Raw genomic sequence first — 24,729 nt, 5'->3', positions numbered from 1 at the left:
GACTTTTCAAGTGAAACAACATCCAATATGCCGTCGAAAATGTTAGAAATTGAATTGTGGGCGGGTACTGGGTAGACAATTTAAGTTAGAGATATTTTGTTTAAATGTGTATGCAGATGATGATGGAACAACGATCCTTGAACCGGTGGAACGAATTAAAGACATTAAAGCGTGTAAAAAATCTTTGAACGTGCAAAATAAATTTATGTCTGATGAACATGCATGCAGTCACTCTAACCTTGGATACTTATGGATGCAATAGGTATTACAATGCCGAACGCCTGAAATATGCTATCTGAAACGTCAGCGGTAACCTTCTCTGATTTCTTCAAGTTCTTTTTTCTCTTTGACGGAAAGGGTGCTGACATGGCCCACTTTGGTCACGCAAACGAGTGAATTTTCGCCGGTGACGTGGGCAATCTTCTTTAATTCATACTTTAACTTCCATTCAGGGAAATTGTCAACTCTATGGGAAGTGGCCAGTTTACCACCAGTGCCCACTTTAATTTGGCCAGCAGGTGGGTAACATCTCGATCTAACGTCGCTAACGGGAGAGTCACAGCAGCCTCTGGCGGCTTTTTATCTCGTGCCCCGCATATGTCATCTTCTTTCCAAACGGGACACTGTATAATCATGTTTTCAGTTTTCCAGGAGACTAAATTGTAATAGCCAGACTTTTTCGCTCCTCTGCCTTTCAAGCACACTCAAATGAAACAAATTCACTTAAAGAATGAATAGATTTAATAAGTTTAATTAATTGACCGCAGATAGTTTCTTTTCTTGTAAATAAACAATCCAGCCGGCAAGATGTCTATGTGCTGGCCATATATTCATTTCACGGTTGGATTTTATCAATTTACGACAGACTGAAGTAAACATGTAACGTAGTAACGCGTTCGGATTCTATACAAAACCGACAACTGCCTAGCGCATAGCACGGTCGCGGCCTAATGGTTGCGGGCTGGACTCCGGATCGAGCGCTCCTGGTTACTAGGGCGTTGTCATGTCGTCTTGGGAAAGGCAGTTTTCTTTCACAGTGTCTCTCTCCACCCAGATGTATAAATGGGAGCCGGTGATTATCATCTTGTCCAGGGAAGAAGAGCAATAACCAATTTAAGCTCCAGCAGGCATGAGGCACTGGACTTTGTGACGACTTACCATACCACCTACACCAAGCATACTGGTCGTCCTGGGGATTATCACTTCTTTTTTATGGAAATCGGAGTTAAGGGCCAGCAATTCTACAGCTAGGGTGCTATAAGCAGTAGTCTTTGAAGGAAAATCCACTCCCACCCTGTCTTGTCTTTGGATATATGCAGTACACCGATTTAGTCTGGATCTGTGCGGACTGAGAAAGCAACAAAAGGAAAATCCCGATAGAGAAAGGGAAAGTGTGCCAATGAGTAATTTTCTGGTAATTTAGTCAGACATTCAGCGACTTGGCGGGGAAAACGGACCGTCTTGGACTTCCCCAATTTATAATACCTAGGCCGTTTGCACTGGGGAACTGGGTATGAATAAATATTCTGTAGCATATCCATTCGTTCTTTAGGTTCTCATGCAAGTTCTATACCTGATCATTCTCTGCAGTATCAAGGAGACAAATCTAGACGAGTAAAAACTGAATTCCAAGACAGTCATAGCCAGCAAACTTCAGATAAGTTGCCGTGTCGTGACCTCGTCTCAACCTGAATTTTCATTACTCGCAGCGATGCACTCACGATCAATTTCTCACTGGGGCTAAGGTTTTTAATGTTGCTTCACTTTTAATGGATTATAAGAAAGGGGCGTGCCTCTAAACCTGTAGCCAGGTAAGCATTCATAGTAAGTGAATTTATCCAGACACCTTGCGTATAGACTGGAATAGTGAGACTGCATTTAATTTTACAATTAGCTATAAATATATTCGAAATTTTTTCGAGGTTCAAAGCGGTTTTCAAGTGGTGTCATGAGAGACGTTGTGATTGCATTTAGAGTGACTGATAAGTTGTTTTTCTTCAGAAAAGAAGTCCAGCGACTCTATTATCCGTAATTTTCAAGACTTCTTCCACAAAATTTATAACCGTTGCCGGACCAAAATCTGATCGTTCCTAAAAAAATCACATGAAAATTTCTGATTAACGGTAAGTCTTTTCGGTTAGAATTAACTTCAGCGTCTCTAATTCCCGACTTAGAAGAAAAAAAGGTATTTATCGAAATCAAATGGCTGATTTTTACAGACACGCTTTGTTGAAACTTAAACCGGAAGTGGCCTGGTTAGTCATCTTCTCGTAAGTTTTTTCTTGGTAAAAAAGCGTCAACCTTAGTATTTTTTTCTTGGTATTACTAAACTAAGGGCTGAACTTTGCAGGGATACTGAGACTTCACGATATAAAACACGGGCATGGAAAATATGTGGTCTGAAAAACAGGCCATTTCTGGTTGCTCCCCATATGCTTCAAATAGGACTAAGTTGTGATCACAGCCACAGACTAACGAAAAATTCTCTTGAGCTAATGTTTTTACCCATAGAAGCCTAAGGATAAGGCGTTACAAATATGGTTTTGGTTTTGTCTGAAATTAATTGTACGTTGCTAAAAGAGAGAATGAAAAGTGGCCAAAATTACACTAAAAATCAGCCTCTGGGCACCCCTGAGGGGCTGATATCCAGAACTCGGCTAAAAAATGGTTGTTGAACCTAAAACTTTGGCATATTACATAAGTCCACATAACGACTTTGTGTACCAATTTTAAGCGAAATCGGCCGACCTTCATTTCCAAGTCTGTCCCGGTCTCTCAGGCAGAAGCTCTTAACAGCATTTTTCTCAAATTTGCCTTTTTCCGGTTGTAGGCATCTGCCCCTACCTATTTTTTTCTTTAATATATGACCAATTGCTGTGAAATTTGGCACATACTGTCTTTGGGATGTAAACTATGATCCTATGGAGCAAAATTGGATTAAGTTAAATACTTTAGGATATATTTGTTCTACTAAATAAAAACAAAAAAATCTTAAAATTAGAATTTGATTTTAATAATGTCAAGGTCATAGACCTCTATCCCTTGTGGTCGCGTAGATTGTTCTTGGAAGCGTGGCATTCCATTCGCGAACCGAACTCAATTAATGACCACGCGCATATTCCAGACATTTACAAAATGCTAAATTAATCCCTAGCGAGTTCCTCACATTCTTATAAACATCTCATTTACATTTAGACGCCGTTAACATTCATTTCATCACTGAAGAAGGTTATAGTATGTTAGCCGAAACGTCTATTTTAAGATTTTTAAGTCAGTGACAACAACTTTTAAGATTTTATTACTATGCCTGACTACAACTACAGTATTTTTATATTTGTTCTACACCCATATTTGGAAGCATTTGGTTGCCATGGGAACACTTCAACAATGCCCCGCTGTGAAGTTACAGATCTGTCATATCCAGAAACCAACCTAACTGTTAGATGAAAAGCAAAAACAATTTCATATTAGGTGGCTCTAAACAGTTTCCAGCACTTAGATTTTGATGGGTCGTTGTAACCACTCTTAATCATGATGCTATAATCATGGTATCAAGAAACTGCCCAGTCGTTGTAAACGCTTTGAATTTCAAGCGCCTAGCTGAAAAATGTTTCGATTAAATCATGAGTTAAACACCAATCACTTAAGAGTCCCTGTCCATAAAAATGGGTAATAACTCGGCAAGGGTCGAAAATTCGATTTCGCTCATATTTTTATGATAGATAGGCTAGGGCACGACAAAAATTACTGGATATTTTTTTTGGCAAAATATCCTTTTATTTCAAAGAAATAGGCCAATTACTAAATTCCGTTAAAATCGTCATTTAACGCACCATTTTATTAAGCAAGTTTGAGAGCCTTGCATGCAAAACCGCATCAGTCTTCCGTCTTTAAAACACTCAAATATTTTTGTGCAATGTTTAAATGTGTACTGGGTTGATTTTAGGAAATGTACCGTTGTCTTTTTGGGTGCAAAATAATTAAATTTCGAAGACATGTATTTCATTCACCTAAAAGTACTTCGTGAATATAATTAATTTTCACCATGTGCGAAACCTTCAAATGGATCAAGCTTCTGGTGGTTGAATCGCAGAAGGATGGTCTACAGATTCCTGTAAAAATTTCTTTGGGCAAATGATTGTGAGCGACGCGAGAGCTTTTCAAAGTACGTTAAAAATGCAAATATTCGACCATCCGTCGTCAAATTTCAATTTACGGTTAGACGTATATTTTAGCATGCGCCACATGACTTGACCTGCGTTAAGTTGAAATAGACACAGAGCCGATAATTTCGAAATGTTCTAACCTCATTTGCTGTAAAAGGCAGGTCCAAAGCCGATTTGACGTGTTTCTCTCACCATTCGTCGTACATAAAGCCGAAGTTTGCTTTTGTTTACATAACGTCCGATCATAGTTAGTGGAGGGGACTCAGTCCCCTCCATTAACTATGGTACGATTCGATCCGATGTACATCGCCATTAACTGTCAACTTATTTAACGATCGAATACCATGAATCTGCGACCCTCTTTCGACACATATGATCACCACTGCATCTAAGTCAAAAACGGCTAAGTCATTTGTAGATAGTTGCTTGCTTTGCACTACACCAAAATATTACGTTTGATCATCATGGTTTGATGGCTTGAATCCTTGCTTGCAGCGGTTCCTTGTTCGTCACGCAATGCTGTCAACCCATTTTAGGGGGAAGGGGTGGGACAATTTCTATCCTAATACGTAAGGCTCCGTAAGGCTTGGAATCACCGGGAGCACACAATCGTGTTGAGTAGGAAGGGATTAAATTAAGAAATGAAAAGAATGAATAATTTACCATTGCTCCTGTTGCTATCTTTTACTCGACCAGCGCTACCTACATGCCCCTGCGTAATACTGTAACGCCAAACTCATACCTCGGTCTTTTCGCGCTATGCAATTATTTTTGGTTTACATGTAATACAGTGGGCTACCCTCGGGAAATAGGTGGCGACCGCTTAATGGGGCTAGCCGCTTAAAGAGAGGTTAGTGTACCTTGAATATTTAATTTTTCACTATCGGGCTATAAATTTCTTGGTGAACATGGAGTCAATTCAAGACAACCATGATAGACGTGTGTTTGAATTATCACTCGTCATGCACCTTCAATTTCAGAATCTTATCTGCCATCGCCCTTTCCAAAACAAAGTTCTTAAATTTTGGGTGGCCGCTTAATAGGGGTAAAGACAATAATGAAACCCTTATCGGAATGACCAAATGATGGCCGCGGAGGTAACCAGTCAATAGGTGTTTTATTTACAATATTTTACCGACGATAATTTTGGACTGTATTGACAACAGTCCTCTATTTTCTGTTACATACCAATGCCTCGCCACTAAGCAAACAAAATACGCCAAATAAAATGGCATGGCCAGGGCTATTTACTCACGTATTTAGAAATTAAATTTAGTCTGTTTTTCTCACGAATTAGACACGTTGTGATTTCCTATTTTTATTTCAGCTAGTTCTTGCTTCATTGATCTATAATTCGTTTATGGCGATTTTCTTAAAATTCTAGTGAGTATAGGCACTAGCTTTATCAGCTGTTTTCTGAAACATCAGAACGTACAACAAACGTGATTTGGACCGAGGCCACGTACACTATAGAATACGATTACATAAATATACACATATATCATTATATATATGAAAAAACAGATGAACAATGATTAAATTGTTTCACTTATCCTGAGAGTACTCTATACAAAATAGATCATATGCCGTGACAGCATTGCGTGACGAACAATAACGGCTGTAAGATTGTGCTACGCCGACACGCTTATCAGCAATGGTCAGCAATCGATCAAACGCAATATTTTGGCGCAGCGCAAAGCCAGCAACTATCTACAAATGACTCGGCCGTTTTAGACTTAGATGCAGTGATGTTCATATGCGCAGAAAGATGGCCACAGATTCATAGTATTCGACCAATAATAGGTTGACAGTAGGCGATGTACATCGGACGTTAACCTTGTGTAAACAAAAGCAAACTTCTGCTTTATGTATGACGAATGGTGAGAGATCGACTAGAAACACGTCAAATCGGCTTTGGACCTGCCTTTTACAGCAAATAAGGTTAGAACATTTCGAAATTATCAGCTCTGTGTCTATTTCAACTTAAGGTTACAGTATACCTTCAGATCGGCAATTTTCTTCAAATTTGATTTTTGGTTCAAAGTAATGGTCGAAGAGTAATCTCTAATTTCTGAAAACAAAATTGAAAAAACTCAATATTGGCGGAGAAATGGAGGTTTTACGTTACGGCCGGAAGTAAAAGTTCCCTCTTGATTGACAGCCCTATAACGTGTACGCAATCAACCGAGACTACTTTCGCGGGAATATATGGATACCACGAATTGGCTGGCTACTCAGATCCAAGCATTTTTCGTATTAGATGTAATTCTATTAAGTTATAAGTAAACATGGACCACGGAAAACTCTGTTTACCAGTTCGAAAAAGCGAAGAACGAATGAAAACACATCAATGAGTGAAGAAGCGAAAGTTGGCCTCACGGATGAAGCTATAACTATCGTATCAAGCGGGCAAAAAGATCGAGTCAAGAGTAGAGAAAGATTCTGTAAAAGTTTGGGAACTCGACAGCTATAACAGCGACGTGTACATTGACTCTTTTGTTGAGTCCGATACCGATGAATCGCCCAACTCATTGAGATCCATTGGAATATTATCCATGCACATTTGCTCCGCCGCGCTTTCTTTTGTTCAGTTTGTTCTCGTCGCCCAGCCACTCTAGCGTTCGTATCCTTTTTCGTCTTCCCCATTTTGCCAGACCAGCTTCAAGAAAAACCGAGCTACAGAAAAATTATCTCTCCGCCTTGAGCGCATTGCGAAACACAAGGGTTTTTTCGAGATTCACGCGTAAATTTCACCGCGAGTTAATGGTAGTAATTTTTCCAAGCGCTGATTGGCTCAGTGATCTGAGAACCCAGTTGAAGGCGTTTGTGGGCGGAGTTTGTTTGCGAAGCAAGAGATTTTTCTTAGCGCTGTTTTCTCGAATAAATTTTTTCGCTTGAAGCAGACACTTTAAAGAGTTACAACTCAAAGGGGATTTGTTTGATTGCCCTCAAATTTGGACAGTAGCTAGATTAACATATAAAAACCAAAAACGTGTCTGCGAATTGTTTATTTCGAAATATTTTTTCTCCGAGAGCAATTTTTGTACGGTCACTTCACATTTTTTAAATCCTATTTTGAAAATGTTCTGTAACTTTTTACTGCAATTGAATATGGCAAAACGCAGACACACTTTTTTAGCGCTTTTTGTCCTGAAACCGAGGAAAAAAATAAATTGGCGAAAAACAAAATTCGCTTTGACTTGTAGCTTCCAAAAGGTGATTAGGACGCTCGCATTTAGTGGCCGTGAAAAAATCGGCACTTCATTTTATTTCAAAATTTTTGGTATGGTTTGATAGCCAGCTCTATAAGCTTTAATTTGATATAGGGGTTTAGGTATCTACAGCTTAAACCGGACGCGCTACATCGCTTGGACGTGAGACACCCCTGAAGGTATACCGTAACCTTAACATAGGTCAAGTCATGTGGCGCATGCTAAAATGTACGTCTAACCCGTAAATTGAAATTTGACGACGGATGGTCGAATATTTGCATTTTTGACGTACTTTGAAAAGTTCTCGCGTCGCTCACAATCATTTGCCCAAAGAAATTTTTACAGGAATCTGTAGACCATCCTTCTGCGATTCAACCACCAGAAGCTTGATCCATTTGAAGGTTTCGCACATGGTGAAAATTAATTATATTCACGAAGTACTTTTAAGTAAATGAAATACTGTACATGTCTTCGAAATTTAATTATTTTGCACCCAAAAAGACAACGCAACATTCCCTAATATCAACCCGGTACACATTTAAACATTGCACAAAAATATTTGAGTGTTTTAAAGACGGAAGAATGATGTGGTTTTGCATGCGAGGCTCTCAAACTTGCTTAATAAAATGGTGCGTCAAATGACGATTTTAACGGAATTTGGTAATTTGCATATTTCGTTGAAATAAAAGGACATTTTGCCAAAAAAACTATCCAGTAGTTTTTGTCATGCCCTAGCCTATCTACTATAAGAATATGAGCGAAATCGAATTTTCGACCCTTGCCGCGAAATTAACAATTTGTCTGATTTTTACGGGCAGGCACTCTTAAATCGATACATAGCACACAGGCAGGTGCCCTTAATGCCAAACAGTTAACAAGCAAAGAATAATATCGCCGTTCAAGGCTCCTGTAAATCCCTCTAATTTTTTTTCCTGATCTTCCCATTTCCTCACGTGCTTCCACGAGCTAGGGTGTGGCTCTCTAGGCATTAAAAGTTGCTACATTACTAGATTGGTAAGCTGAAGCAAGAGCATTTTACTATTACTCTTCTTTACTGTATACCCTCCATGGTGACTGAACGATAACAAAGTATCTCACCATCACATCCACTGCAAACCAAACCAGCTCTTTGATTATTTCCATAGCTACCATTCAGTTTCCATCCGTCATGGGGACATGAAAAGAGCGAACTCTCGTTTCCAACACACTGCACGTTGTTTGTCCATATCGTTCCATGTTCCTGGTTACTAGCTGGAACGATCTGTGTTACAGACGAGTTGGTGAGACCTAACTCTCTACAAACCACATCAGCGTTTTGTTTATCCCACTGTTCATCACAAACCCAGCCCCAGGTGTTGTTATAAAACACTTGTACTACACCTTCTGGCGGCGAAGCTGGAGCTCCAACAATTCACTGCAATTGTAATCATATATTATGTAAAGAGTAAAACAGTATTTTCCATTAAATTGAAAATTATCATTAACACTAAATTAAAATGCCATTAAATTATGTTCAATCTCTGCATCCATCTACAATGACCAATTCCCTTTGTGAGTCATGCCTGCAGGGAATCATGGTAGTTGTGTATTCATTATTTTGGACTGAATATTTGTTTTGGTGAAAACAACTACCACGATCGATTCCCTGCAGGCGCTTGCCAAAGAGGGAATTGGTCAAACGATACTTAAATCTTATTGAGGTTAAACATCAACCGAAAGGCAGCATAAAATTATAAATGAAAAGATTATGACGCCTTTTTAACAACTGACCATAATTATTATTACTAGAAGAGTTGAACATTCCTCAATTGCAAGTAGCATATGTTTTTTATGTAATACGAAAGACAAACCTTTAGGAGTACAAATTGCAATGCTTTGGCCAGTGCCAAAACTTGTTTCACGTTGTTCAGAAGAAACTTTCCATTCGTCATGTGCGCAATACAGAACTGAGCTTTCGTTCCCGATACATTCCATAAATCCCAGACATATTTGTTCAGTTCTAATTTCTCCATATGGTTCATGATAAACAGGAGCTGCTAAGGCGCCTTCGTGACCAAGCTGATGACAAACTACGTTCGCGTCTTGTAGGTCCCAGAAGTCACTGCAAACTGACCCCCAGAATCCTCTGAACAGTACTTGCACTTCAGTTGCCAACTGAACTGGTCTCTGTGGGTGAGCCGGACTGCAAGGAAAGGAACACAAGTTATTATCTTGACATGATTTCTCTGGTAATTAAGAATGGCTGACTGTTAGGATCGAGAAACGCCGGTCAACGTCCCGTTTGACAAATCGCTCATATTTTGCCCAAAGATACCCTTAGGTGACCTAATTCTAAAAATCATATTTAAAGGTTCCAGCCAATTTTTATGTTTCAGAAATTCGCGAAAATTTGAAAGCGGGGTCAAAGTGCGGTTTTTCGTGTAATAAAATGACCGAAATAAGGTGCGATGACGAAGCGCTGCTTAAGCCTTAAAATAAACTCAATTGACTTCAAACTTCACACAAATGTGGAACAACCACTCTAATTTATTCTTCGCTTTAAACTAATCTCAGGTATGTTGATATAGTAGTTTTCCGAACCATTTTAAAAACAGCTATGAAGCGTGTGAAAAATAACGGCAAAATATAGGTCATGTTTAACAGCATAAAAATGCGTCTGGTACCTCACTTTCCGATTATTTTACTTTACAGCCTTAAAATATCATTATTAAAGATATACCATGCCAAGTTTCATGCTCGAACTCGCAGTATTTCCCTTTGAGAAAAACGAAAATCTAGGTCAATGTGTTGGGCGCAAATAACACAATAATTATGCACGAACCAGAGACAAATCAATTTCAATGGCGAAAGTAAAAGACTATCATTAATTAGAATCCCGTTAATTCACTGCGATCAGTAGAAACATAATGTCCACTGCATAAAAACTGTTTTTAGACGTTTTTGAACCATTGCGCGTTAACTTTGTTTAACTTCCTGTCCGCCGTCATGTCTAATTTGTCATCGCGTGTATTTCCTTAGTGTAAACAACACGTGAAGGTTGTCATAACAAACCCAAGAGATTTCCTGGAACCTTAATGTTTTCGATTCCCCACAACACTTTAAGTTCGTTAAGACACAATAATGGGTCAACTTGGAATGCTGTTTAGCATCAAAGACGTTAAAGGACTGTAGATTAATCGAGTTGAAATATCTTGAAGCAAATCAAAATCGCGCCCTTATTCTAATTTGGTAAACAGCCGATCTCCGTTCAAGTTCAAGAAGTCGAGAGGTTAATCCGCTACAATGTATTACCGCTACAACAACACAATCAAACCGAGATCATCAAAAGTGTAAGTTTAAAAGTGTAAGTTTAAAAGTGTAGTGGCAAGTTCCAAATAAATTTCGCCTATATAAATTGGAAACAAGGAGTGAAAAGGTCTGACTCGAAACAAATAAACAAAATATTAATACGACTAATTTAACCCGATAATGTTGCAGAAAACATACCTAAAAGCCGTCGATTCCCCTCAATACCCCTCCGCATTGCCTTAAAGAGCCCAAGCTTTCCGCTGTAAGAACCAGGGGCCTCATGAATCTGTATTTATTACATCGGCAACCATGCTGCGTGGTTGATATTCGAGACTCAGTAAAAGTAGTCAGACAACCGTACGAGCAGCCCAGTCACGCTTTCACTGCTCTTGCGCAAATTTCCAACATTTCGCAATTTACATAAACCGACTACAAGTTTAAAGTAGTGACAGTAGATTGAAATGCGCTTTTTAAAGCTGTCCTCTCGAGGAACAATTATTTCTTGTTTTTGAATGGCTCTTAGTTGTAGCTACAGTCGGGGAGGGGGGGAGAGGGTATTCCCGGAAATTTCGGGTATCTGTATGCCGTGGAAGATTAAGTGGTCTCCAGCTCTTAACGCCAACACTGAAACACTAGATGATTCTCGAAGTGTCACAGGGATCACTAAGCTAAATAATTTTGAGTGTAGCTCCGCTGAGTCAATTACCTGTTGGCGCGCATATTGCATTGACCGTGGACAGGTGGAAAAACAGTTAAACCGGAAAAGCCTGTTGCACATTGTAATTTAGCGTTGTCCAACACGCAGTCGGTCTTGTTGTAATGTTAATCGTATGTGAGAGAATCTCAAGTTTTCTTTCGACACATACTGGGGTGACATACTACTAGATGGGCGTGGCCGGGAGCCACGAGTCAAGTCAGTCAACTCGCCATGCTTAACCGAGAAGAGTGATAGTGAGCCACTAGTGGAAGGACTGCAGATTGTCCCTACCCTTTACCCTAATAGGCCTCTGTGTTATTCTAATGAACTGATGCTGAGCTCGCTCCAGGGGGCGGTGAGATGAGAGACCCTGGGAACGAGGTTGAGACAATTCGGCCGTTAGTTTTTCCTCTAAAGTGTCTTCCTCCTCTACTCACTCCCCTTCTGTACAAAAATTTAACGATCCTCCCCCTCCCGCCCCCCCCCCCCCCCCCGCAAGAGGTGTTTGCTAAATACCGAAGAAGCCAAACACCGACAGTTCCTAAGAATACTTCCGCCAAGTGCAGTTGTTAGTAAAATACTTCATAAGCGCCGAGTATGGAGCTTTTCCGCGCACGAGTGGGAGAGGTATATCTAATCCCATGTCTTCGCACCCGCACGGTAGCATAGACAGTTTCAGGTTCTTTAGGTCACCCTCCATCGCCAAGGCACTGGAGTCTTGCTGGTCGTGTACCAAAGGATGCTGGAGCTGGAGTATTTCTACAACTTCCTTTGCCAGACTAAAATTTCTCTCCTCTTCAGATGCCTGAACATGCATCTCATCAGGATCACTTTGGCGCATTGCGGCACTTAGGTAAGAGAAAAACTAGCACCTGAAAAAGACGAATATTATAAGGATCCCGGGCACTGCGCATTCCCGCGCCACCATTTCGCCGTCAAGCTTTCGGCCTGTCGTTTGACCAATGCGGCATTTTGCCATAAGATACGATTGCTGCTTGTCACTGACTGCCCTGAGAGCCCAAACCTTTTTTAAAGCAATAAGGGCTTCCTGGTGACCTATTGTGGCTTTGAGTTAAGCGCCAACGCCTGCTCCAAGCAGGGTTTGTAGCACATTTTGGCTAAGTCCATAAGGGAATAGCTCTTCAGGGACTGAGTACACTTCTCCAGCGACAAGTGTCTCTCTAAAGTAGGCAGCCTATAAAAGACACGAATCTCTTCTTCTTCTTTATCACTCTTCTCGGTTAAGCATGGCGAGTTGACTGACTTGACTCGTGGCTCCCGGCCACGCCCATCTAGTAGTATGTCACCCCAGTATGTGTCGAAAGAAAACTTGAGATTCTCTCACATACGATTAACATTACAACAAGACCGACTGCGTGTTGGACAACGCTAAATTACAATGTGCAACAGGCTTTTCCGGTTTAACTGTTTTTCCACCTGTCCACGGTCAATGCAATATGCGCGCCAACAGGTAATTGACTCAGCGGAACTACACTCAAAATTATTTAGCTTAGTGATCCCTGTGACACTTCGAGAATCATCTAGTGTTTCAGTGTTGGCGTTAAGAGCTGGAGACCACTTAATCTTCCACGGCATACAGATACCCGAAATTTCCGGGAATACCCTCTCCCCCCCTCCCCGACTGTAGCTACAACTAAGAGCCATTCAAAAACAAGAAATAATTGTTCCTCGAGAGGACAGCTTTAAAAAGCGCATTTCAATCTACTGTCACTACTTTAAACTTGTAGTCGGTTTATGTAAATTGCGAAATGTTGGAAATTTGCGCAAGAGCAGTGAAAGCGTGACTGGGCTGCTCGTACGGTTGTCTGACTACTTTTACTGAGTCTCGAATATCAACCACGCAGCATGGTTGCCGATGTAATAAATACAGATTCATGAGGCCCCTGGTTCTTACAGCGGAAAGCTTGGGCTCTTTAAGGCAATGCGGAGGGGTATTGAGAGGAATCGACGGCTTTTAGGTATGTTTTCTGCAACATTATCGGGTTAAATTAGTCGTATTAATATTTTGTTTATTTGTTTCGAGTCAGACCTTTTCACTCCTTGTTTCCAATTTATATAGGCGAAATTTATTTGGAACTTGCCACTACACTTTTAAACTTACACTTTTAAACTTACACTTTTGATGATCTCGGTTTGATTGTGTTGTTGTAGCGGTAATACATTGTAGCGGATTAACCTCTCGACTTCTTGAACTTGAACGGAGATCGGCTGTTTACCAAATTAGAATAAGGGCGCGATTTTGATTTGCTTCAAGATATTTCAACTCGATTAATCTACAGTCCTTTAACGTCCTTGATGCTAAACAGCATTCCAAGTTGACCCATTATTGTGTCTTAACGAACTTAAAGTGTTGTGGGGAATCGAAAACATTAAGGTTCCAGGAAATCTCTTGCGTTTGTTATAACAACCATTCACGTGTTGTTTACATTAAGGAAATACACGCGATGACAAACTAGACATGACGGCGGACAGGAAGTTAAACAAAGTTAACGCGCAATGGTTCAAAAACGTCTAAAAACAGTTTTTATGCAGTGGACATTATGTTTCTACTGATCGCAGTGAATTAACGGGATTCTAATTAATGATAGTCTTTTACTTTCGCCATTGAAATTGATTTGTCTCTGGTTCGTGCATAATTATTGTGTTATTTGCGCCCAACACATTGACCTAGATTTTCGTTTTTCTCAAAGGGAAATACTGCGAGTTCGAGCATGAAACTTGGCATGGTATATCTTTAATAATGATATTTTAAGGCTGTAAAGTAAAATAATCGGAAAGTGAGGTACCAGACGCATTTTTATGCTGTTAAACATGACCTATATTTTGCCGTTATTTTTCACACGCTTCATAGCTGTTTTTAAAATGGTTCGGAAAACTACTATATCAACATATCTGAGATTAGTTTAAGGCGAGGAATAAATTAGAGTGGTTGTTCCACATTTGTGTGAAGTTTGAAGTCAATTGAGTTTATTTTAAGGCTTAAGCAGCGCTTCGTCATCGCACCTTATTTCGGTCATTTTATTACACGAAAAACCGCACTTTGACCGCGCTTTCAAATTTTCGCGAATTTCTGAAACATAAAAATTGGCTGGAACCTTTAAATATGATTTTTAGAATTAGGTCACCTAAGGGTATCTTTGGGCAAAATATGAGCGATTTGTCAAATGGGACGTTGACCGGCGTTTCTCGATCCTAACAGTCAGCCATTCTTAAGATCAGGCATTATGTACAGTACTTGTTATCAACCAATGGCCGTGTAGTACGGAGGGGGTGTCCGTTTATCATTACACAGTGTGACGTGCGTTCCCGTGAGGTCTCGGTTTATATAAGGCTTATTTACCAGAGCTTCGATAAGATACAGGTAAATTTTATAGCTCCAGTTTTTTACTATGTCGCCTAGAGGACGATCCTCAAAAAAGTGCGTAAGATCAATATATTGATATTATAGAGAAATATCTTAAAAGCCCTATTAAATCTCCATCTCAGTTAAGCCCGTCCCTCTAATAACCACTGCCCTCCTTCCGAAATTGCAAGATGTTTAGAAAACTGACAATTGACAAATGCAATTCAATTATTTACAATTTTTAAAAGGTTATCATTAGCTATCATTAGCTATAGGCTTTCCACAATTACTTTTCATTGCTAATCTTTTTAATGAAGATGAAACACTAGACAATCTCCCAAACCTAGTTCTAAGTGTGCTAGCTTAAGCCCAGCCCTTCTGAAGGGCTTCAAAATATTATAGACTAAAATTTTTATGGCAATCCTTTATGGCTTTCTCCTAGTATTAATACTTTCTTATTATTATCATTATCATTATCATCATCATCATCATCATCATCGTCGTCGTCGTCATCGTCATCGTCATCGTCATCGTCATTGTCACTGTCACTGTCATTGTCATTGTCATCGTTATTGTTATTGTTATTATATGTGATGTAGTATCGATTGGAATTCACTGTTTTAAATTCAGCTAATACCTTCTGGTCCATTGCAAACCACACCAGCGTTCTGACCGATTACACAGCTTCCATTTGTCCACCCACCATGAGCACAAAAAGCAAACGATCTTTCATTTCCAATACACTGGACACTGTTAATCCGTAAAGTGTCATTTCCTTGCACATTAGCTGAACCACTGAAAAGTACAGGCGCGCCTGTGTAACCCAGCTCTCTGCAAACCACATCAGCGTCTTGTTTGTCCCATTGCTGATCACAGACCCACACCCAGGTGTTATTGAGGTAAACTTGAACAAGGCCTTCCCTGGCAGAAAGCCCTTGAATCAGCCGAACTGCAGAGAGAGTTAAAGTGAATTTAAATGTAATAAAAATAAGTCGGATAATAAGTTTTCGAGTAGTGATCAAAGTTTGTCAAGATCAAAAGAACGCAAAAATAGGAAAGGGCAATTTTATTTTTCATGATTTTGAAAGATGCAATATCTTATCAAACTCGTTATTTTCCACGTGCGCACTGTGGAAAAGCCAAGTTATATTTCTGTGTGCTCCACACAGGACAGCATATCCAGCATAACTAAACATACATTGTTGACGATATAGCAGCGTAATTTTGACGAGTTTTCATGATCGCAAGCGTAATTTCAGCGCACAATGACTGGCAAGATATTTTATAATAATACATTCGGATCAACTTATCATTAGCGTTAATTTGTGAAGGATTTGTCAAAAGTTATTTTACAATAACTGCGGAGTTTGCGAGCGCTCATTGGCTAATTTCCATTGTCAATAAGCGGACAGACACACGAATTTGCAATTTATGAGATAATTTATTGTAAAAACAAATTGACGTCCGTTTTTCATGCGTCTGTCCCGTTATTGATATTGATCATGAATTTCGTCATAACTTTGTCAAAGTAGTCTGCAGATCCACTCCGCTGTGGCCTCGTAGATCCACATCTACTTTGACAATGTTATGACGAAATGCGTGATCAATAACAGGACAGACGCAAGAAAAACTGATGTCAATTAGTTAAACTTTATGTAGATTTTTGCTGATACTGCGATTCCTAAAGGAACTGTTGACATGCCGCTGAAGAAACTGTCGCCACACCCATTGTTATTTATTTTGAAACCACCCCTCATTAAAAGATAAATAAATAAGTAAATAAGTAAAATGTAAATAACCTGTCATTTTCTTACCTGGTGGATTACACATGACTCCAGCATTATCACCGTACTGACAAGATCTGGCCACGTCCTACTGTCTGAATCTCGAAGCACAGTTCAATATCGAGTTCTCATTTCCTACGCATTCTACATTAGTGAACACTATAACTCCGGCTTCCACATCAAACCCTCCTCCATTGTAAGTTTCTGACAAAGCACCATCGTATCCAAGCTGCCGACAAACCACGTTAGATTCTGTTATTGTCCATTCCCCCGAAAAACACATTCTTCCCCAGACTCCATTGTACAAGACTTCAACACGACCTCGGTATACGTCACGTACGCTACCAATCAACCGAACTGTTAAAAAAAGATAATGAAATACTTTAAATTCCGCGTTTGATACGTAAATACAACCCCTATAATAATGATGATGAAACATAGTTTAGACTGATTTAGAGGTATGACTTAATACACATCACGGACATTTTGGTTTCATTTCAGAATCCGCATATCCTAACTTTTAGTTCTTTGTGCCTATTTACTTTTGCATCAGTGTAATTAATTAAAGTTCTTGTTGCATACTGTATTTTGCTTTCTACTTGAAATTGAGGAGATCTTAATTACTTAAAGTTAGAAATAATCACTTCTCTGTATATAGTCTACATGTATATAGCTTGAGTACAGTATACAAACGTCGCGTATAAAAGTGGGTGAGGTCGAGGATAAACGCATTACAGAATTGTAAACGGCCCAAAGTAAACAAATTGTATGGGTTGGTTTTGATCTATGTAGATGTTTGACTTTCAGAACGTAAAAATAAGAGATCAACGCAAAAATTTTCAAGTCAAATTGTGTACCTTGATCGATTAAAAAGTAAAAAAAAGTATTTCACGATAATCTTGAGCCTACCGGTGACCTTACTCATTTTTTTTCAAAACTCAAACTTTTCTAAACGAAAACGCAGCGCCAAAATGTATGGTTTCTTTAGCCGTTTTAATTTAAAATATATAAGGTATGGTCTCTGCACTCTCGTCAGCAATTAGGTATTATTGTCAGGGGGAAATATTTCTCTTATCATTGTTCAAATTCATCTCTTGAAAATGTGATATAAATACCGTCATGAATTTAGAGCCCTTCATTAAATGTCCATACAAATAGAAGCAGTTTTTGAGCAGGATCGGGGGCCCGTTTCACGAAAGCCCTGGAATCTTTTCGGGCCCGCAAAGCCATTTATATTTATGGTTACAGTATACCTTCAGGTCGGCAATTTTCTTCAAATTTGGATTTTTGGGTCAAAGTAGTGGTCGAACAATAATCTCTAATTTCTGAAGATAAAAAAATGAAAAAGGCTAAATACTGGCGGAGAAATGGCGGCTTTACGTTTTCGTCGGAAGTAAAAGTTTACCTCTTGATTGACAGCCCTATGGCTCGTACGCAATCAACCGAGACGATTTTCGCGGGAATTACCTGTATGGATGTCATGAATTGACTACTCAGTTGATCAGCACTGTTGTTGTGACCACCAAACATTTTTGGTATTAGGTGTAACTCTATTAAGTTATAAGTAAACATAGACCACGTTAAAAACATGGACCAGTTCGAAAAAGAAAAAACAGCGAAGAACGAATGAAAATACATCAATGAGTGAAGAACCGAAAGTTCGCCACGCGGATGAAGCTATAGCTATCGTATAAGGCGGGCAAAAACTTCGTGGTAAGAGAAAAGAAAGGTCCTGTAAAAATTTCGGAACTTGACAGCAATAACAAGGATGTCGACAGAGACTCTTCTGATCAGTCCGATATCGAAGAATCGTCGGACTCATTGAGACCATTTGAAATATTATCCATGCACAGTTGACCACATACAGTTGCTCCGCCGCGCTTTCTTTTGTTTGTTTTCTTCCCTCAGCCACTCCAGCGTTCGTATCCTTTTTAGTCTTCCCCATTTTGCCAGATCAGCTTTAAGAAAAACCGAGCCACAGAAAAGTTATCTCTCCGCCTTCGGCGCCTTGAGCGCAAATCGAAACACAAAGGTTTTTCGGAGATTCGCGCGTAAATTTCACCAGGAGGTTGACGGTAGTAAACTTTCCCTGCACTGATTGATTCAGTTATCTGAGAACCCAGTTGAAGGCGTTTGTGGGCGGAGGTTGTTTACGAAGCAGAAGATTTTTCTTAGTGCTGTTTTCTCGAATAAATTTTTTCGCTTGAAGCAGACACTTTAAAGAGTTATAACTCAAAGGGAATTTGTTCAACTGCCCTCAAATTTGGACAGTAGCTAGTTTAACATATAAGCTACAAAACGTGTCTGCGAATTGTTAATTTCGAAGTAATTTTTCTTCGAGAGCGATTTTTGTACGATGACTCCACATTTTTTTAATCCTATTACGAAATGTTCTGTAACGTTTTAGCGCAATTGAATATGCAAAAATGCAGACACGTTTTTTAAGCGCTTTGGGTCCTGAAACCGAGGGAAAAAAAATTAAATTGGCGAAAAGCAAAATTCGCTTTGACTTGTAGCTTTCGAAAGGGTGTTTCGGGTGCTCGCATTTAGTGGTCGTGAAAATTCGACAATTCATTTTATTTCAAAATTCTTGGTATAGTTTGATAGCCAGCTCTATAAGCTTTAATTTGATATGGGGTATAGGTATCTACAGTTTAAACTAAACGCGCTACATCGCTTGCACGCGAGACACCCCTATATACGGTATACGGTAACCTTTAATCGTCATTTAAAGACAGAGCAGTGTATATGCCTGAAACTTCTTGTATGAAGAGAACCTCTGTTTATATTAAGAATACGTGCATAAAACAGCTCTGAAGTCATAAGGTTTGAGATTTTGCTATACGGCTTTTCGGGTGCGAAAACTTTTTGAGACCTTCAAGAAACGGGTCTCTGGTCTGAGATAGGTAGCAACAAGAGAAGATCAAGATAAGTACTTTAATCTTCTCTTGGTAACGAGTTTAAAGGTTAGGTAAGGATAGGGAAAATCACATATTTTGGTCTAAATGAGGTCAGGATTTTAAGAAGTGTACTGCAAATCTTCACCCAATTTTCCGAAGAGTCCATCTTCCGGGTCTCACTGTAACACCTAGAATTTCATGACGTTCATTTTTTCGGTTTGTTTTAAATATCAGTCAAACTAAAAATGTAAATGCTGGGAACACATAAAGTTGTTGTAGACTGTTCAAAGCCTCTCTTTTTATCAATGCACGCGAAACTGTCCCCACCCCATACCCTGTCAAGTCTTCCGTTTTGCGCCGACGTCCAGTTCTTTCGCGATTCTATCAGCGCGTTCAACGATCGAATAAAAATATGAGAAAATAGAGGGCTGTAAACAGTCTAAAGTTGTTGTTGTTGACGTGCAGATCTAAAGTCATTAAATTTATTATGCATTCAACTGTGGCATAAGTTTATTTGGACTTATCGTAACGTAGCTTTTAGCTACACACCTTCAGGTCCACTGCACACCACGGCAGCCGTTCTGTTATTTGCACAGCTGCTGTTTCTCCATTCACCGTGAACACAGGAAAATAGCGAGTCTTCATTTCCGGTACACTGGACGTTGTTTATCCATGTTGTATCATTGTCTCCTACTTGAGTCGTGTTGGTGTAAATTTCAGAGGAGTTCGAGTATCCCAGCCAACGACAAACCACATCAGCATCTTGTTTGTCCCAGTGTACACCGCAGACCCATTGCCAGGTCCTGTTGTAATACACTTGCACCAGGCCTCCATTAGGAGATGTTCCTCCTATCAGGCGCACTGCAGGGATAAACTGGGTTACTCAAAGGATAATTTAAAGCATATCTTCATTAATAATCAGAAAAAGAAAATAACGTCCTAGCTGTTTCTGAAAGAAAACTGTTTAACTGTGATATTTCTTGCAAGGTAGCCTTCTCTGAAATATACCTCTTAAAACTTATACTACTTAAGTAAATTACCACGGAAGGGGTGCAATATAGTCGACAAGGAGATAAAGAGCAAATTGAGAAGTGAAAAGGGGCGGAATTAAATGTTTTCATACTTTCACGCCAACTTACAGAGAAGACCGATATTCGCTTGTCGTGCGAAGCAAAAGCCGCTTTTGACCAGATCCGATTGAATTTTTGCAAAAATTTCCTTGATTATCCCTTTTGCTACGTAGGACGTGTGGATAACGATGTTTTCTGTAAGTTGGCATGAGATAAGATATCAAGAAACGAAGAATTACAGGCAACCCATTTATTATTTTCACTGCTCTATTGCTCTCTTATACTTCTCAACTATATTGTATGCTCCCTGTGGTTGAACCCATAACGTGCTTTTGTTGCTAATGATAAAGTAAAGTTGTCTTCTGATGAAAAGAAACGTCGTCGCAGTTAAATTCACAAGTTAAGTAGTTGTGATAAAGTCAAACTTTAACGAGATCCATTACTCTGCGATACCGGTGCAGTGCTCTACCAACTGAGCTGTCAAGCCAACTGAGAGCTGGTCTTTTTGTGGATTCGTATGATATCCGTGAAAGAACTTCATGGAACAGAATATTTGAAATTCACAAATGTGAACTGCGGAATAAGTATCTGGTCCAATATACAGTAAACACATTCAAACCGTGACCACTTGGCATTTTTTAAAAATTTTTAGTGACTGTGGAATGAGAGAATAGAATAATGAAAGGATTAGTGTTTTTACACTGTAAAAACGCTAAACCTATGTATTATATGAAGAGTCCTCATTTTATAGTCATCAAAGTAAATCAGGTGATCTAATTCTCAAAGGAGAGGTTTTGCATTTACCTGGCTGTTTACACATGGCGCTGTTTGCACTGTGTGCCTGTGCAAAGCCACAAGACCTGACTGACATCCATTTGTTGTGCTTGCATTCAGATATTGAAGTTTCGTTACCTAAACACTGTAAATTGTTTGCCCATTTACTTCCTGTTCCTTCACCAAACCCACCACTGGAGGACGCTGTGACAGCTCCATCAAATCCCAGCTGACGACAAATTACGTGTGCGTTCTGTAGATTCCATCGCAAAGCGCTACTACAGAATGTGCCCCAGGTTCCATTGATCAGTACTTCAACACGGCCATACGAGAAGGGCGGAGTTGGATCGCCAACCAACCGAACTATTATGTATATTAAAATGTCAAAAGTTTGAATTGACACATTGCTCCGACAAGAATTGGTAAAATTATTCGTACAACAGAGTAGCACATACAACGTCAAATTGACTTTGCTACAGCGTGAATTGAGAGTAAAACTGAATTAAAAGAAAATAATTTTCTTACTTATTGCAAAATTTTTAAAATAGCATATATATTGTTTTTAAACGTTGTTTACGTTTGCACATTAGCTGATTTACCATCAAAATTTGCGGCTGTTGTCTTCAGCTGAAACAGGACTGCTGAAAGAGAGAACACAATTGAGTCATGTCATCAGCTTGCAACATATGTAGTATATCAAACACGAAATACCGTGTTTGATCACATCTCAAAACACCGAGAGGAGAGTTAAAAATACGATGCGTAGCGGAGTATTTTTGACGAACTTCGAGGTATTGGAAATGTGGTCAAACACTGTCTTGAGTGTTTGATATATCTTCCCAATCGAAATTAAAACTAAAGAGAAAACGGAAAAATAAATTCATCAAAATCTATGCTAATTAAGATCAGATATCCATGCACCGTTACGGTTATGGTTTCGTTTGTTTAAGGGCCCATTAAGCGATCTTTTCGAACCGTTGTAGGGAAAATTTATTCTCATATAACCTCGTCATTTTCATGTGTTTTAACTTTTTCATGGTCAGCAACACTAGTGATGACGTCATCAGGCCACGCCCATGGTCATGTGACTAATACTGAAAAAACGCAAAGGCTCCCAGGCAAATTACTTTATCGGAATTTTTTTCATTGATTTAATATTTTAATTTAAATCCCCATTACGCTATGCATAGATTTTGTTTCATTTCTAAAGGGTCAGATTTTGAGAGAATTTCAAAATATTAAAAGGTTCGTTATTTTCTGAAAAAAGCATGATTTTGAAAAAGGAATGCATAGCTGTTTCCAACGTTGTCTTTAATCGAAATCCGTCAAAAAAGGCTGGATTTAAGGGAAAACCGCGTTTCCTTTAGCATTTAAAGAAACCGGAAGTGCGCCCGATATATATTGGAAGTTACCCTATCAGCGCGTGCGCAATTTACACTTCCAGCACACTTCGGTAAGATCAAACAAAGCCACACGGAGTTAGTTTTTCTCTTCATATTGCTCTTGTTTTTCTGTCTTTCTCTTATTTTGTCTTTGCGTGTACTTTTTTTACTCTGCATTTTGTGAAACACAAAGAAAAACATCTAAAATGTGAGCGAATTTGGAAGTTATTGAGTTATTTTTATTTTCTGCGTTCAGGCTGACGTAAGTAACCGGAAGTGAAATTTCACCTCCTTGGCAACGCGCGCGAGCGTGCGTGTAAATCGCTTAATGAGCCCTTAACTGAGGGAGGGAGAGGGAGATGAGGGACACTGGTGTCGAAGCGGCTGACCAATAAGCGGGAGGCCTGGTTCCCGTATATAGCCTGCGTTGCAGGCTTAAAAGGGAGAAGGGGAAGGGGGTAGGGAGGCAAAAGACGCGAGGAAAAAGGGGAAGGAAGAAGAAGACTCTTCCTTTCTTCCAGTAGGCTACCCGTATAAGGAGAGATGAACAATAAAAGAACCTATTCGGCTGCAAAAAATAATTCATTTGTTATATAATATAGAATTATCTTCCACCATTTAGCGCTTCCTTATTCGTGTAATTATACAAAAACAGCGCCATATCCCCAATATTCGATTTTTTTTCACTGTGGTTCATTAAGGTTCCCTGTGGATGAGCAACAAAAACAACCGCTTCAACATTGCAAATTTAGTTACCTGCCCATTTTTATGTATTGATATTTGGATATTTGGATATTTGATATTTGAAATATCAACCCTGATTATATTGCTGCTCGGCCGACAGTTGACGTAATAAGATGTCGTGTAGAGGCAATATCCCAAATTTTATATTTGGTACCTGCTTGTCGCTCGTCGCATTTTTGTTTGAGAAAAATAGAGAGCTATATTCGAGACATCTCAAGCCTTGTAACTTATCAATTGTGCTAGTGGGTTAATGATGGAAGCTACATCATTTGCCGAGTAAATCGCGATCAGTTGTTTGTCAGTTCTTTTAACGCTTTCGTTAAATCCACACTTGATCAGCCGTACCGTGCCTTTACAGAAAACGAGAGCAGTGAAACACTGAATTCCATGAAATATGCCTTTTGTAAACTAATACGTTAACTCAATCAGTTTATTGCTGTTGGTCCGGCCAGAATCTCCACGAACAAAACTACAATCGATTATGACTTTCCACGCCCTTTCAGTTTTAAGAAAAAAACATTTGCTGAGAAACTCAATACTCCCCCTTCCCCAAACTCTGGATTCAATTCTGCATGGATATGTTACAACACAGGATTAGCTAGTTTTTACCTCCCACAAGAAAGATGACAATTGTGACTACAGTCATCGCCTTCAGTGAAACCGTCTAACACTCTGCCTCAACTGCTCGGTTAGTATTAGTATTTTCTGGATTCACAAAGAATCACCGACACTCTGTGCGTGTTCTGTGTGTAAGTGGCCTTATCTCGCTTTACTGATCTCGTTATAACTTTTCCCAGTCCTTTACCGTGAATCAGTTTCGGTAACGTCATTGGCAGAAATGACAGACTGCGGCTCCCTCAAAAGAGATAATTTATTATTATTATTTTTTAACTGCGTACATGTTGGACTCATTCAGTAGGTATTTACTAACCATGTGGACAAAAAAGATGGAAAATTACCCCGTGGAAACATTTCAGGTGAAGCTTATCTGGTAAATTGACTTACTAAAGTCATATTGAGCACTATCCTTTGAGCAAATCGACAACATTTTAATTTAGCCTGCGTTCGTATCAACCACAAAAATGACCTCATAGAATATTTAAATCGTAAATTAAATATCATGCTGTAGTGAGTTACTTCCTGTAAATTAATTTTCGGTACTGGCCGGTGAACGTGCAAAACTTGGAAAAATAAGCTATGTCGAAACAGCAGAGGTGATAGATTCATATATCTGTTAGTTTGTTTGTTTGTTTGGTCTGTATAGTGTAATTTGTTTATTTGTTACAATGTAGCTGCAAAAAAAGCTCCAAAAGGGTTTAAACTATAATGAGCCCATATATTTTTGTAT

General features: G+C 39.3%; 1 pseudogene across 1 annotated transcript; it reads right to left on the bottom strand.

The window, feature by feature from the left end:
- Window positions 1-2,991: 2,991 nt before the first annotated feature.
- LOC110052217 (scavenger receptor cysteine-rich domain superfamily protein-like) lies at window positions 2,992-24,178 on the bottom strand (annotated as a pseudogene). The gene is made up of 12 exons (XR_016208507.1): window positions 23,991-24,178; window positions 21,855-21,896; window positions 21,286-21,618; window positions 19,961-20,272; window positions 16,542-16,868; window positions 15,365-15,676; window positions 9,899-9,926; window positions 9,693-9,709; window positions 9,229-9,519; window positions 9,142-9,143; window positions 8,477-8,792; window positions 2,992-3,436 (listed from the first exon to the last, which is right to left on the bottom strand). The product of XR_016208507.1 is annotated as a scavenger receptor cysteine-rich domain superfamily protein-like (transcript).
- Between the last annotated feature and the right edge of the window lie 551 nt (window positions 24,179-24,729).

Source organism: Orbicella faveolata, unplaced genomic scaffold, assembly GCF_042242905.1.
Source record: "Orbicella faveolata isolate gen_17 unplaced genomic scaffold, um_ofav_v1 contig_25, whole genome shotgun sequence".
Lineage (NCBI taxonomy): Eukaryota > Metazoa > Cnidaria > Anthozoa > Scleractinia > Merulinidae > Orbicella > Orbicella faveolata.
The sequence above is the reverse complement of the archived record's forward strand: the minus strand, read 5'-3'. Positions and strand labels throughout refer to the sequence as shown.